Below are 17,768 nucleotides of genomic sequence, written 5' to 3'. Positions count from 1 at the left end.
AAAGGAGTACAATTAAGAATAATGAAGAATGGAGTAGCACTATTTCTGTCATATAGTTTTTTATCGAAAGTGTTAATTGATGAATAGAGAGTAAAATTTTGGTTTAGTTACTGAAACTTCTGAGGACCTGGAAATATTTGTCCATGGTCTCTAGGTATGGTAGAAAATAATACACAGGTAAACAAAATTTAGGAATGGATGAATTCAAGAACTCATAGTTTCCACATCAGTATGCTGCACCTCAGAGAGGAGCTCATCTTCAGATATAATGTTATTTGTATAGCTTATTTGTTTTACTCAAATTATTTGCTGGTTAAGTTATAATGACATTATCTCTTAAGTTACCTGCCCTCAAACCTCATTCCCAACTTGCTTGGATGGCTTTCCTAAGCAGAACATTCTTATACACACACACACACACACTCACACACACACCTTTTTATCTATCCTACATTCATTTCTTTATTTCCTCACACAATAGTATAATAATGGATTATGCCCGTTTCTCTCACATATTATATTCTTCCCTGCTCTGTAATCTCTATAGTTCTTACTAGTTTTATTAATCATTATGTCAAGATTTCATTGTAATCTTGTTTTCCACCTGTATTAATTACCTGAGGCTAATGTAATAGATTATCCCAAACTAGTTAATTTAAAACAATAGAAATGTATTCTTTGCCAGTTCTAGAGGCCAGAAAGCTGAACTCAGGGTGTTAGTAGGGCCCTGTATCCTCCAGAAACTCTAGTATGTATTCCATTCTTCCAGCTTCTGGTGGCTACTGGCTGCATCATTCTAGTTGCTTCCATGGTTACACTTTCTCCTCCTCTTAAGTCTGTCAAATCTCCCCTGTGTGTTTCTACTAAGGATGCTTGTCCTTGGATTTAAGGTCCACCCTGATAATCCAGGATGATCTCATCTCAAAATCCTTAACCTAATTACATCTGAAAAGGTCCTTTTTTAAATTACAGAACTTTCACTAGTTTTAGAGATTTTACTTCTACATCCTTGGTGGTGGGGGTAGGAGTATATTTCTGCCTATGACATCGATTTAGGCATTCTATGAGAGTATAAACACATGTGTTTTTTGTTTGTTTTCCCATTCCTACCAAAAGAAAAGTAATTGGAAACTAATTTTGCCTTAAAGGGGCACAAACTAAACTTCCAATCTTTTCACAAGGAGAGATTTCCTAGCTAATGAAATTAGAAATTTTGTTCATAAAATTCAGAAGCAGAGACTTTCATATGAATACCTATGGAACTGGCTATCAGTAAAGTCTACTAAATATATAAATGTAAATTGTTTGAAATAAATCAGGAACTTTATAACAAAGTCCAACTATTTCTCTGACCTTGGAAGTGATTTTCTATTTGGCATATCTGAATCCTTAATAATATCTAATGTCAGATTCAGGAGAAACAAAGATGAAATGTAAATATAAACCAGAGCACTCTTCAATAAGCAGAGAATGCCAGGTGTATTGGGGACTCTTGAATACATCCCAAAATAAAGGTATAGGTACACTATGTGGGTATTCTATATTCATGGGTTGTTAACATATTTCCTGATGCTCTCTCAAATTTTATTTCTGAATTAAAAATATACATACAACTATTTCATACTTATTATACTGGAATATAATAACTCTCAGAAAGGATATGGTATTCATTAATAGCCATAATCTTAAAACATACTTTTAGCTTTGGTTATTGTAATATTTCATCTTGCCTTATATTTCCAAGTTCTGAATTATAATAAGCAATAATATTGGAAATAAAATATCCCTTGTCCTGAAAACAATGTGCACTGGTAAGTTTTTAAAGAGAAAGGACATGAATAATGGCTTATACGTTTATATAATTTTTCCTCAGGAAAAAAAATAGTCAAAAAATCTTTTTGTCTTTCAATTTTTTTTTTCCTAGAGAATATCATTTTACTCCGTTAACATAACTTTATGTTTTTCCACTTTGAATACATGTGTGTGCGTGTGTGATATATGTATGTGTATCAACTGGACTTCCTTAAATATAATTATCGACAGCAGTCATCTATTGAACAACATAACTAAAACACATTTTGCATCTTTATTTTAAGAATAAACATTCTTTCTTATTTAGCAACATTCACATATGCAAAAATTAATAATGGCTACTGATTACTCTCCCTGATCATTGGAGCATAAAACTCTGTGAGTCTATAATGCTACCATGTTGTATCTTCCCAGACACATGTCTCTGAATATACTGGTGGCATAAGTATAATCTGAATTTAAAAAATGATAATTTAGTTGAATACAAAAAATATAGGAAAGTGACTACTATATATTTCTTTCACATATTTCATTCTCACATATTTCAGAGGCATAAGGAAATATTCAGATAACTGTTATGTGAATAAATAATAATTATACCATTGCCCATGTTCTGCTTTCACAAAAATCTTCTGAGAAAATTGAGAAATTTTCAATTCTGAGAAAATTCTGAGAAATTCTCAGAAAGTGTTTTTTGGGGGCTTTTTATCCAACATTCTTAATTGAATAATTATAGTAGTATAAATAGCACTCCAGTATTCGAATTATTCAACAAATCACTCTTTTAAAGTATAATTTTTTTTTTTTAGCTTCAAGCAACTGTTTTGTATCTTTGGAGTGATGGACATGCCAATTTTAACGACTGATTTAGAAAACAATCTTGTTATGTCGCTGTCAAGATAATCCCCTCAGCCATCGTATTAACTCTTATTTGATAAAGACTATTCTTGTCCCTCAGAAAATGACCACTTAAATCAATTAAATGGTGTCCACTTTAATGTTTATTTTAAGGAATAATAACTGGTAGGAAGTGGACTTGAGCATTTAGTTTAAATTTAAAATACTTATTATTTCAACAACTCCCTCAAGTTCAAGGCTGTCTCTGATTAAGAACAGCCTGCTTCAGACTTTACTGATCTGATGCAGATCGTTTTCTGAAAAACTAGATGATTCTGGAATCATCTCAACTTTTGAAATAATGTTGTTAACAGTGTTTTGACCATGATCAGCACTCACCTTCTGTGTAGTTGAATGGGTTACTATTCTTATGGTTATATCATATTCAAACTACAATATCTGCTTTCTTTAATTTAGGACTTGAGAAATACTATTCAATGATTGAAAAGACAACATAACATTGAAAGTAACTATCTGAGTAACCTGAGACTCCCAAGTACACCTGACATTCTCTGCTTATGGGAGATAGCTTTGGTTTATATTTATATTTTATCTTTCTCCCTCCCGAATCTGTGCTTATTTGCATATGTGCACACTTATGCGCACATGTGTATGTCTCTGTGAACTATCCACCCTTATCTAGAAGCTATCAGAATCTCTCCAGCTTTGACAAGGTTTGAATTGAGTTGGGCTTCTTCTGCACTTCTTATTGGTTTCTTAGAGACATTTTATATAACATCACATTTTCTCAGTATTTAATGAGAATCATACAAGCTTTTGTTACCATTACTCAAAAAAGATTAATTTCTACCTTTGCTTTTAAGACTGCCTCGGTTTCTGCTCTTAACATCTTTGCAGATTTAAAGCTATATGGCTTGATTTCCTTACTATTTTTTCTTATACTCTAAGAGGGCTAAGTGTAGTGAAAAGAACATGAGATTCAGAACCTACTGATTATGTCAAACTGGTTGTTTTTATTCTGAGACTTGATCCTGTTAACTCCTTTCCCTAATCTCTGTACTGTATCTAAAATATCTTCTGTGGAACTATACTATTATTATCAGGACTAGAGATAATGTATCTAGAACCTAGAACTTAATAAACCTGTTATTATTTGTCTGGAAGGTTATAAAGGGACAATCTGTTTCAGTAGGAAAACTATTCAGTTTTATTTTGTGTTCTATGATGTGCTTGAAAGATGAAACATAAATATTTCATTTTATCTCCTGAGACTATTTGAAGACTAATCTCCTCCCTGCTCTTGTTTTAATGGGTTCTCGTGTTTAATTTAAAAATGAAAAAAGAAAATACTATTTGAGGAAAATAAGGTTTGGGGTATTTGTTGGGCATTGAAGAAGAATGGGCTGTGACAGAATAACAGATTTAAGTGAGAGAAACCACAGGGAAGATCAGGGAAAGAAGAGCAAACACAGGCACTTCAGAGTGCTGGGAACTAATTTTAGTTTCCAGAAGGAGTTGGGTGTTCTGACAGAGAGAAAGATCAACATGACAGACCTTACTTAAATGTCTTGGAGGCACATGGAATTAGAGTCTCCCAAATCACCCAGTTTCATTCAGTCATGAACCTCTCATCCCAATACCATGTCTCGGCTTAATGATCCTCAGATATATAAAAGCACTTTGCTTCCTATGCCCCCATAGTACCTGTTAGCTGAACAGCAAAATGACGGACACCCTTGTAACAGGGTGTTTCTGTGTGTCTATTCTGTGTGAATAATTGAAGAAGAATAGGCTGTGAAATTACTGGTGTGGACACTTTTATCTTAGAAAGCCTTAAGAGAACTAGATATCTACTGGGGTGGAGATAGAGGAAGTCTTGCACTGTACCTGTACTTGGAGAAACAGCCTATACAAACTCGAAATCCCTAAATCGGCAGAAAATTAGTGACACTCCAAGGACATTTGTATTATTAGAGGCCCTGGATTTCCACTTATGATTACATTTTCTCTTAATTTTCCAAGGATAAAAATGCTTCTTTACCAGGACTCTCTCTCTCATATGGACACAAGTTTAGCGATTTGTTGGAATCTCTAGTCTATTATTTAAGTTACTCTCTTCTGGTTATACAGCAAAAAAATTGCTAGCCTCGTTGTTTCATCATTTTTGGGATTGTTGACATTTGAAATTTGTTGGCAATTAATCACTATGCAGTCAACTTATGTAGAGTGCTAAGCATAGAACAAGGTACACAATGGCTAATCAATAAGAATGTGCCTGCACCCTAGTGACCAATTCTAATCATATCTTGACATTGTAATTTTGGGTTCTTAATGTTGCGATAATTTCCAATAGCACACGAGGCCATTGGAAATACATCAGGGTAAGGACATAAAACTGATAGTTCAAAAAAATTGTTAGCCTGTGATTATTAAATAAAAGCATTAAAAAGATTTTTTTTCTGCTCACTTCTCGTGAGTGATAGGAATGTCCTATTAAATCATGCTTTCGTCTTTCCCCAGTGTGTTTACTGCAACAATAAGATACTTGAAGTTTCCTCATACTTGTGTTGATAGCATCAAGGATGTTATAACAAAAGAACCTGGAAAATGGCTTTTATTTATTATGTGAGATGTGGCAACATCCATTAAATTTTATAATTGTTCTTTATGTAGCACTCATGCTGACAAATTTAGCCCACATGACGTTTTGTGTTTCTATAGTCAGAATTCTTTTTCCTTATAAACAAGCTGCTAAGAGTTGTCCTTCTTAGGAAAAATAAAGTCTTAGCTAAAAGAAAGTATATGTGTGTTTGGAGCTTCAACATCTTATTCAAACAGACCACATTTCTTATTTTAAAACAGAAATTGATGTTGACAGCTCATTTTTCCCCTATTGGTAGAGAATAAAGTGGCTGTCTTATGGCACTAATTTTAGAGATCTAATTTTGTTTGAAATTAGTTAAACTAAATACCATAAACTTCAATGAGAGAAAACATATTGTTTGGTCCTGCATGCAGTGGTGACAGAGGCACCATTCTTGGGTACTTCTGGGAAAGTTAACACATTAAAAAGCAGAATGTCTTAATATAAATTAAAACTAGTAATACTTATTGTGTTTGTTGTTGTTTCTTTTTAGGGAAATTTTGCCAAAGAAAAATATTTCCTTCTTGAAATGCTACCTCATTTTTTATAATCCACATTGACACTTTTCTTTGCAATTTACTTAAATGTTTAACCTCTCTGAAATAGTGTGTGAATAGAAAAGGGACCACAAGTTTTTAAGCAGTGGTCATGAAATTGAGTTATCATTGCCAATGTACATCACTTATATACTAGCCTGATAAAAAGAGGGAATATTTCAGATTTCTAAGAGTTGCTTATTTTTTCCTCTGTACATTCTGCTCCTAGTTCATTTGAGTTCAAATTTAATTTCTAATGTTTTTAATATAGTTTCTACCCCCAAATTCGATGGATACTGAGTGGGACACAAATACTCGAATTGATTTTATATGATTTCAGCCAACATTCATTGGGTGTTTACTGTGAGGCAATACAATCTCTTCTCTCATGTAGCTTAAACTCTTATTGAGAAATAAAAATTTCATGATAAATTATTTTTAAATATTGTATAGTTAAATGACAGAATGTATGGAAGAAAAAAACTAGGAAATTATAAGAAGTATATCAGATTTTAAACTTGGGGAAATCTTTTTTTGTAGGAGTTCGAAATGTAGTATTTTGAAAACAAATATAATTTAATAGAGTAGAGAAAAAGGGAGAGCATTCCAAGAAAAGTTATTGGTGTGAATAAGGGGGCAACTAAGTAAAATATATTAACAGGGCAATAAAATATATCATCCAGATGTGCATAGTTAACAGAAAATTGCATGATAAATTAGATAGAATTGTGAATACAAAAGTGGCTGCTTCTATTCCATATTGTCTTATAATTATTGCTATAAACTTTATTCTGCCTTTTCAAAATTATTTTATTTATATAAAATACATTTAAAATTTAATCAAAAATTGCACATATATTTACATGAATCTATATATGAATATATATGTATACACATTTACACACATGTAGACAAATAACAGTAAATATTATGTAAAGAGAAGCATCAGCCTTCTACCTCTTCCCTTTCCACCACACTAACCTGCTCCCTAAAAGTAGTCACTTTACATTATTTTAACTTCTGATATTTACATATATATTTCTAATTAATATGTATATAGTATTTTTATTTACCTAGTTCAAAATTACCTATGGACTTCCTATTGTCAATCACAAATTTATGACCGTATTCATTTTAGTCATTGCCGATCCAAGTAGTAGACTATAATTGTGATTCCTCTTCTATACGTTTTTCCTGGAATTACTATTGCTTCATTAAGAAAAAGAATTCTAAATTTTCTTCCCATTCTCTCCAACAGTCCTTCAAAACAAAGTTCCACACAAACCGATCAGTTAATCATTTTCTTCTCCCGAAGCCTCACCTCCTGGATTGTTTAGGCGGATAGGCTGCTTTTTAGGCCTGTTTAACTGCTTTCATTCTTGGACTTCTCTTCAACTCTGTCCTGTGTGAGACCTTGTTGTCTGAATCCTATGTATATCAGAGTATGTTAACCACTAAAATAAACTACCAAACATTTTTTGTAGCTTCACATAAAAAGGGCTATTTCACACTCCATGTCTGACTTGGCCAGTGTGAGGGCTCAGCTCCAAAGTCATGCTGAAACAATTCCTTCGATTGTGTGATATACAGACATCTAGATTCCTTCATAGCATGTTCTGCTTCTGCCTGATAGTCAAAAAAAGATAATAAGTATGGAAAAACCTGTGAAAGAATTGAGGGCCAGATCTGGAAGTGAAATCCTCCACTTCTGCCTATATCCAGTGACTAGAACTCAGCCACATGGCCACAGAAACAGTAACAGAGGCTGAAAAACATAAATCAGTTTTGGTGTACACATACTGTTGTCTTCGTTAATTCATATCTTTATACTATCATTGTGAAGAAATACTTTCTTCAGCTGATACTTAAAAAGTATATTCGGATACACTTTTATTGAGAGCTTGCTTGTTGAAAAGTATAGTTTTCTTACTCGATTGATAATTTGTCTGGGTATAGATCTCTAGATTGAACCTCAGAATTTTGGAGATGCTGTTTCAATGACATTTAGCAGCTAATTTTGTTCTTAACAGCTTTGATGCTATTTGAATAGTTAATTCTTTCTATAGGGTCACATTTTTGTTTCTTTTTTTATAAATTTCTCAAAACTCATGCTCCTTATTTTTATCATTAAGAATTTTACACTGATGGGCCTTACTTGAGCTTTTGCTATTCATTGTAACAGATAATCGGAAATCCCTTTCTATTTAGAGGTTCAATTTTTAGAGTTCAGGGAATTATTCAAGAACTTTAAAAAAAAAATTTTTCTCCTACTTCATTATTTCAATTGCTGTAACTTCTATTAAAAAGATAAATTGATCCTATAATTTCCTTGTTCTTTCTATACTATTGTTCATATTTTTAGTTCAACTATCTGATTTTCTTGACTTTATCTTGTAATTATTTTAGTAATATTTTATTGTGGTTATCTTATTCTACATTTGGTTTTGATTTACTTTTTAAAATTTAAATAATTTTACAAAGTATTGAATTTGCCTCATTTGAAAGTCAAAACTCCTCAGGAAGTGAAATAATATATACAGATAGATCTTGCTTCTATCTTGCATTCTCTATCCTATTCTCCGAATCCCATCTCAAATGTAGTTATCATCATTCCATTGTTACTTCTTATAAATAAAAGCATATGCTTTTGTCTCTCCGCATGTAGATATATCAAGAAAAAGAGATTCTTATTATTCCACTTCTTACCTAAAATTCTAAAATTAGTTTTTTTATATGCACTGTTTTGTACTTTGATTTTTCTCTTTACTATAATACGTAGCTATTATCTTATTAATACAAGGAGATCATTTGTCATTCTTATTATGAATGTATTGTATTCCATGTAAACCATGGTTTCTAACCTTAGCACAATTGCTGTTTTGTACCAATTAATTACTTATTATGATGGGTTTCCTGTTTATTGTAAGAAGCTTAGCAGTCTGTAATGACTACAGGCCAGTAGCAACCTTTCACCATGTGCTGTAACAACAAAAATGTCTTCTAAAATCATCAAATGTCCTCTGAGGGGCAAAAGAATCACCTGCTTAGAAAAATACATGTAAATATACCATAGTTTGTTATTGTTGTTGATGTTGTTGTTTTAGTAGTTCTCCTATTATTGGACAATTGCTATTATTTTAATTTTTGCTGGTATAAATAATACCATCAACAATAATCTTTAAAAATATGTGCTTGTATAGTTGAACAGGTAAAATATATTCTTACAAGTGAGTTGTAAGCCAGTTGTTAGAATATTTTTGGTTGGAGGATCCATAAATATCTGTACCTATATTGATTCTTGAGTTCCTACTGACATTTCAATTGAAATTCAGAATCACTGAATTTTTAATTAATTAAAAAAATTTTTTTCTTTGTATCCCTTTTCTCTGAAACTGAAAATCTTGGTTCCTATCAACATTAACACATTTATATACTTATTCAATCATATATAGGTATAGATTCAATCACATATATAAATCATATATAAATATTCATATATAATAATCATATATAAACACACATATATATAAATCTTTGTGTTGTTATGCCACCAATTTGCTAGTTAGTGTTTTTGTTTCATTTGTTTTTGAGTTTTAGATTTTTAAATTTTAATTTTTTGTATATTTATATAAAATATTTATGTATTTCCAAAGTTAAAATTACAATAAAGTTATATATAAAGAGTTTAGCTTCTTTGCCCATCCTTTTTCTCCATGCTCTCTATTAGTAATTTTTGTTAATTTCTGATTACTTTTTTATTATTTAAACAAAATAAAAATATATGAACTTGTGTTCCCTCTCATCTTAAGTATCATACAACTCATACTTCTTTCTCTCTTACTTTTTATCACTTACTATATCCTCAAAATTATTCCATAGCAGTATACAAAAAATAGCCTTCTTCCTCTGACAGAAGTTTAGCACTTCATCGTGTGGTTATACCACAATTCATCTCAGCAGTTTGGAAGGGAGTGAAGATAGGAATGTGCTCAATCTGCCATCTTTATCTGAATGTGTTACATGGGCTTCAGCTTAGGCTGCAGTTCTTTACTTTAGTAGCTTCTAAAATGTATTGAGTTAGCCTGAAAATAAGTTTGAAAATATAGTTTCATTCCTAAATAAGGATTATTTTAAGCAGTAATAAAATAATTTAAAATGGCAATAAATTTCATCCAAATTAAAGAGTGAAAAAAATTAAATTTTAATTGAGACCATTCAAGTGTAAGAATAGGAACAGTCGTATCAGTACAATGGTACATAAATTTTGCCTTGACTAACATGTGTGAAAGAGCAGAGGTTCTCCCTATGTAGTGGGAAGAATAAAAAGAATGGCATGTGTTTACAATATTTAAAGAAAAAATAATTAGTTGTTAAATTACTGATACATTCCACTAATGAAATACAGTTTACGAATCAAATTTGTTTTTTAGAACTTTAATTACAAGAATAAATAGTTTTCTTCAACATTGTTTAGTATAATTGAGTCAATATTTGTATAATAGGCAAATTGGTGTTGTCATTTAAAATCTCTTTCAACTGAAAAAATATTAGACCTTTAATGGCTATTCTTAACTCAGTGTTGTGTCAAAAAGAAACTCAGGTCTCACACCATAATCTTTACTAACTAATGCAGATTGCTACTATATGTTTTATTCTGACTGATAATAACATGAGTAATATTACTTTTCTTTTTCCTCTCTTCCAAAATTTAAGATTACATGGCACTTGTACAAACCACCCTTTCCATAAATTCCTCTAGGTGCCAAACACTCTCTATATACCCTGAGCCTTTCTGCTTCCATAGGTCCTTGAAAACCATTGAATGCTTCCAGTTCTAAAAATGTTCTTTTGTTTTGTTTGTTTTGTTGTTGTAAAAAACAATATCATTGGAATGCTAGTGCATAATTATCTAATAGTTCAATGAGAAAAATATGTATGTATGTTAATATATAAAGGGAGACTTTTATTTACTTAAAAGGCGAATAAGAAACTTGAAATCAATATTAAATGTATGTAACATAGAAAAGTGTATAATATTTTTAATATATAATTAACTCTTTTTAATCAATAAGCAGCAATCCAATAATAAAATATGCAAAGAACATGAACAATTTATAATGGAAGAAACCCAAATGGCTCATAAGCATGTCAAAAACATTTAATTTTATAAGGTATAAAAGAGATGAAAATTAAAACACATGATCCTGTTTTTTATCAAAACATTAAAGAGATTAAAACTATGATAATAATTGTATCAATGAGAGTTTGAGGAGACGGGATTTTTTTTCTCATATATCACTAGTGGAATTATACGTTAGCAAAATAATTCTGGAGTGATATTTGAAAGCCTTAACATTAGCACTCTTCTTCCGCAAATAGTTATCCTTATCAGACTATATCAACAGAAAATAATAATGGATGCCTAAATGAATATATATAAAAGGAATTTTATTATGCCCTAACATTAAAACGACTCCTGTTGATTCCCATAGGCTGATACTCAACCCTTGGTAGCCCTTTCGCTTGAATATAGGCTAGACACAGTACCTTATTTCTAATGAATAGAATACAGCAAAAACCATGGTATGAAACTTCTGAGATTGGTTTTGGAAAACTCTGATTTCTGTCTTACTCACACTTTTCCTCCAACTCTTCTCACTACGGGTCTTTGATAAAATAAACTGCCATGTTTTGAGCTTCCCTGTGAGGAGTCCCATGTGGCAAGGAACTGAAGGTGACTATCAAGCAACCAGCAACAAAGAACTGAAGCTTTAAGTGCAAGAAGTCATGAATGGTGGTATGACTCAGTGGCCAACAGCCACTGAGAGAGTTTGGAATTGAAACCTGCCTTTATTGAACCTTGACATGGCTGTGGCCCTGGATGACCCCTTGATCTCAGCCTTAATAGCCCCTTGAACTGAAGAATTTAGCTAGTTATACTCGAATTCCTGATCCACAGACATCAGGAGATAATAATGTAGGTTGTCTTAAGGTGCTAAATTCTGGAGTAATTTGATATGTAGCAATAGATAACTAATAAACATATAGAAATGATCTTACTGTATAGATGAGAAACACGATCTAAGTAAAACAAGGTAAAGCATGATCCAAGTTTGGGCAAAAATACAGGCACATCCACACATTAACACATGCATTAAAAATGTCTGAGGGAATCTAAATAAAATGATCAATATTATTATTTTTGAGCTGTGAAACAATAGGTGATTTTAAAATTATTTTTCTAGGTGTTTCTATATTTTAAATGTTTTCATAATGAATTAATTTTAATTCTGAAAAAACACAACAAACAGGTAAGTAGAACAAAACACTTCTGGAGTCCAGTTTAGTGCTTTGTACATAGTTGGAAATAAGTAATTCTTGGGTAGAATTTCTTTTAATGGATGAATTTGATGCAACTTCCCAGAAGTTTCCCAAGACTAAAAAGCTTTAAATATTTTCTTTAGCATTGATATTTGTATTTGAGTCAAAACACCGTTTTTTGTTTCATATTTTTACTTTAAATTTTGTCAACATGTGATGATGCTCTAAAAGAACAATTATTTTTAAATCTGGGCCAAAGCGACAGAACCATGAGATAACACAGATAGTATCTCACTATGATTTACATAACTGTAGAGCACATTATTCCATGAGGGAAATGATCCCTGCAAAAGCAGAAGATAAAACTATGTGATGAAAGTCCCTCAGAGTGAAGATATCACGAGGGCACCTGCAGAATGGTTGCCTGTCTGCTGCAGAAAGGCCATTTTCCAAAGCTTATTAGTTTAATATGCCAAGCCCATTTCATGTTTTAGTTATATTCAACTTCTCTAAAGGTCTATCTTATGAATCATTTGTTACACTATAGACATGTTAGCTTGAGGCTGAATCAGAGACAACATACCCTGGAGCAGACACTTAACTTGGACTATCCATCTTTTTAATATATCTAATAATGAGATAGTCAGACATAATGAATGACACAGTTTTATGTATTTGAGAAACCATAGATTGGTTTGGCTGTACACAGTTTTCTCTTAGATTTTTTTTCAGCCCTCATCCCTGGTAAATTTGAATGTGGTATGCCTGGAAGATATGCTGTAAAAGCAAAGGACAGCTGTTTGCATACGCTATTAAGGTAAAAATAGCAAGAATTTTTTCTTTTGATGTTTTTAAACAAAAAGCTTCGATTGAAAATTGTTTACCTAAGTATGAGAATAAAGGAAGGCTATACAGCTTACTGTTTTAGTCATTGGTTTTCAGAGTTAGGACACCTGGATTTGAGTTTCAGTTTTAACACTGACTATTTGGGCAAACTTTAGCAGGTTACTTACTTTCTTGGACCCTCTATTTATCAGCTATAAAATCAGTTTAACAATCAGTACCTGCCTCAAGAATTGACAACAGAATAGTGCATTTAAAACATAGTGTATTTAAGCATAGTAACTGGCACAAAATAAGTACTCAACACTTGTAACAAATGTGTGTAACAATCTATTTACCTATTTATCTACATATATTCCTATGGTAGCAAATTCATTTAGCTCATTTAACAAATATTTACAGAGCACCCACCAAGTGTTTAGCACCAAGTCGTAAGTTAAAAATATCTTTTTACACCTAATTGTTTCTACTTTCTAATTACATAGCATGACTTGTCTCTGTAGATTATTATTTTTTAGTTGTGACTTCAAAGGTTCTTTTATGATGTATTTCTGGGTCGATTTGTTGGTGGGAGGCCTGTTGCTTTTATTGTAGATTCCAGCTATGTTCTCAGGGCATCAATTAAGTTAAATTGCCAAATTTCTTCCCTCAGGAAGAACAAAGAACATTTAAAATATATATTTTCTATAATGTTCATGTATCTCTGTGCTACCAAAGCATATTTGTTAAATGATTGCCAACAGCATTTTCTGTTGCACCTTAGTTTTTCTTTTAGATTTTCTCATAAAAAATACTAAATAAATTAGGGGAAGATCAGAAAAATACGTGCTGTTTGTATTTTTCTACTGAGAAAGTCACTATTCCTTTACTGGGAAAACCCCTGAAATTCCATATGGCTGCCAAATCTACTGTATTTGTGCCAGGACACAAAGGAATTCACCTCCCTGAAGCATATACTCATAGATGCTCTACCTGATTAGTCAGTGAGCAGAGAGATGATATTTTGGACAAATACTACCTGTCGTGAAGAGGCTTTGTAAGAACTTTATTTTTTGATCTAAGCTGTGACTAAAAGAAATGTGAGTTTGATATTGTCTCACTAAAAGAGATGTGAGTTTGATATTGTCTCACATGACTATTTTGCACATCAATGCAAGTCTTTTCCACTTTTTATTTAAAACAAAACAAAACAAAACAAAACAAAACAAACAAACAAAAAAAACGACCTAAAAGCACTGAAGTCTTGACAGAAGGAAAAACCATCCTAGGATACCTCTAAATCTAAAAATATAAGATCAGAGTATGGAGAAATTTCTAGAAGTCTTTGCCTTAGTGAAATAGGAAGAAGTTAGGGTTGTGTGGTAAGAAGAACATTGGATTAGAACTCAGAGAATTAGTTCTAGAATAAGCTCTGTCGTTTATTTGCTTTATCAATTTTACAATTCATTTCGCTTATACATTAATTTCATTATCTGTACAATAAAGAGGTGAGACAAAAAAGATTCTGTACTCTGATTTCTCTCACCCTATGCTTTCTGTAAAGATAATCTATGTCTCAGTTTTTATTTTAGGAAAGGGTGATGGTTAGGTTTACAATTTGATCATCCGTTCTCATGCATTAAGAAATTTTCTCTGTACTTTAGTTACCCATAAGAGCCCTGGCTGTTGCTAAAATGCCCCACAGTTTCACACAGGTTCCTCAAAAGATTCATTTTGGAATCCTCAGGGTTTCTCTTCTCCTTTCTGCAGTTATATAAACTCTGCTTAGGTGCTTTCCTTCCTGACAGGCTGCCCCAACATGTTCCTGTAGGCTGATTGAAGGGTATACTGCCCAGGCTTATTGCTCGGGTATACCATCCCCTCACATGCTCAGAGTTTACACTGAGCTGTGAGGCCATATCAGCAGTGACTGTAAACAAGTCACCTGATCACACTGAATATGTTATCTTTTAAATGAAGACAGTAATGAACATATTTTTTCATATAGAGTTATTGTGTACATGAGATGAGCCAGTCTATTACATTTTAAGTAATAAAATGCTCTCCAAAAATCTGGAGAAAATAGCTAGCTCCATGAACTGTCAGACTGACTCATAGTAATCATGGCCATTTTTCTTTGAAAATGGCCATAACAAATTTTCTTCAAGTGACTTCTAATGCATATTGATGGTGAATGCCAATGTCAGGAGTTGATAAGGCCATCCCTTGACGTGGATACAGAGAACCTAGTAGGTATGATGACTCAATCACTCACAAGAAGATGGATTTGCTAGGTATTCAGACTTTGAAACCAGCAGTCTGTCAATAAAGTACTAAACTCTACTAATACACATTGCGAGGTCCACAGAAACTTTTCTTAGGTGTTTCTAATGTATGGAAGTGTGAAGAAGAAATAGCATTAAAATAAATACAGCTATATTTCATTTTATGAATTGAATAAGATTATATTTCATTTTATGAATGTTTTAGCTCAGAAAAGTTTTTTATAGACTCTAAGGCTGCATGAATGTAGGTTCATAGGGTTTCAAAAGTACAAACTTTGAGAGATTTTTGTAGTCTTTCGGTGTTCTTTGGAGAACATGTGCCTTCAATAGAAAAAACTGACAAAAGAATTTTCTTGATTTTAAAACTTCTTCCTTCTCTTCCCACTGTACTATATTTCACCAATTAAGTAACTTTTTTGTTAAAGTTTCTGTGTGATATAGTCAATAAGAAAAATAAAGAAATTCTAAGAAAATAGTCTGTGGTAAGAATGTCTCTAGTGGATATGTATTAATCTTTTGTTTTGCTGTTTTCTTTGCTTATTTAGATGATGCTTGCAAAAACTTTCAAATTCTTTGGGTTGTAATAGTGTTTTCTTGTCTGATCCATGCAGTGCATTATGTAGAATTCTGTATTCTGCAGTCGGATTGATAATGCTAATGAATGTTAATTTCTCATTAGCTGAGCATGTAGACCTATAGTAAAAGAGTTTTAACTCTGCCTTGGAAGCACACAAATAAAATATTATTTTCCTATTTTTTTCTATATCAAATATGATTTTATTTTTCTATATCTTTATTCAATATCTAGCATACTGCAAGAATTCAATACACATTTGTGCATTGAATGCAGAAATGAATGAACAAATATATAAATAACTCATTGAATAACAAAACCGGTTTCAGTCTTTAATCCTTATACTTATACTTAATTCTTGAATTTAATAATTGTCCCTTGACACTTACCTTTGATTCTGGATGATTAATGGAGCTAGTATGGACTTTGCAATCAGTGACCACCATGTAAATCCAAATTCCACTGGATTATTTAATCTCGGATATAACTCAGTTCTACTTTTCTATTTTTTCATTTGTAAATAAAGGCTAATTTTGACTTTTCCATCTTTCTGTGAGATAAAGTAAAATGTAAAATTATAATCATCTAGCTGTGTGTAGCAGCTAAAGCTCAATGAATGTATAAATTTTTAAATTGCTTCAAGTGTAAAGACATCTAAAAGAAGCAAAGATCTTCAGAGGAAGACAAAGAAAAGAATAGCTAACTTTTATTTGAATTTTCTTTAAAGGCATAACAATTGCCTTGAAATTATTGGATAGAACTTATAGTCCCACCCAATAGCAATTCCCAAATCTTACTTAACACCATCAAAAAACAAGCTACAAGAATTCCTTTCTAATTTTTTCTATGGCTATTTCTCTAATGCTAACCTTGAGGGTTTTTTTCTTTCATCCACCAAGTATATTTGTGGAGAAAATTATATTCTTCTCATATTTAACTTTCTTCCGTTAAAATAAACACATTGCTGTTTAGTTCTGAGACTTTGAACACTAATTTCTACAGAGAAACTGATGTTTAATAATAAAATAAACAAACATTAGAACATTATACACTTCTAAAATTATGACAGTCATAGAACTCTTTCTTTCTGACCTGAACTGGTAAGTGATGATGTAAGTTGTAGCCCTTCTCCTTCAAAACCTTCACAGTGGACCTTACCAATTTCTCCACTATCCCAGATCTTCTTTATGACCCTTCTTTTAGGGATGACTTCTTTTCAAGACTGAACCACTTTCCAACCTAAAGCTTCCAGCAATACAAATCCAACCAACCAACCAACCAAACAACAACAAAAAACAGTCAATCTTTCAGTTGAATTGTACATTTGTTGTCTGAGGCCAGCAGAATGGCCAACATTTTATTTTATGGACATACTCAGTTGAGAAATGGCTCTTTTGTTGAAAATCAAGATTGACATAATTTATAGCTATAGGAGATAATTTCGAATGGAGTGAAAGTACTCAAGCCATCTCAAATAAAATAATACAAAATAAAAAAAGGAGAATAATGACAATCATAGTAATTGACTTAGAAACTGACTAATTGTATAAAGTCCTTAGGCTAATAGATTTTACAGCTTAATATGGAAAAAGAAAAAAAGAAAATGGAAAAAAAAGAAACAACTTAATTTGTCACTAGAATAATTAGCTGACCATTAGAAAGGAAAAAAATCTGTATTCTGTTTCTAGAAATCCCAAATAAACATCACATTTAAGTAAACACATTACAATTAAAAAATAATAATAATGGTTTTCATGTTTTATTTCCTCAGTTAACTAATCAGGTAAATAATATATACTATTTTTGAAATTAATTTTATAATTCCTATTGTTAGTAACATTATTATTTGTTGATTTATGTCATACATAGTGTGCTTTAAAGTCACATCTTTCATCACCATGTGAAATCTTCTTGCC

The sequence above is a fragment of the Pteropus alecto genome, unplaced genomic scaffold (genome assembly GCF_000325575.1).
Source record: "Pteropus alecto unplaced genomic scaffold, ASM32557v1 scaffold20, whole genome shotgun sequence".
Lineage (NCBI taxonomy): Eukaryota > Metazoa > Chordata > Mammalia > Chiroptera > Pteropodidae > Pteropus > Pteropus alecto.
Note: the sequence above shows the minus strand (reverse complement) of the source record.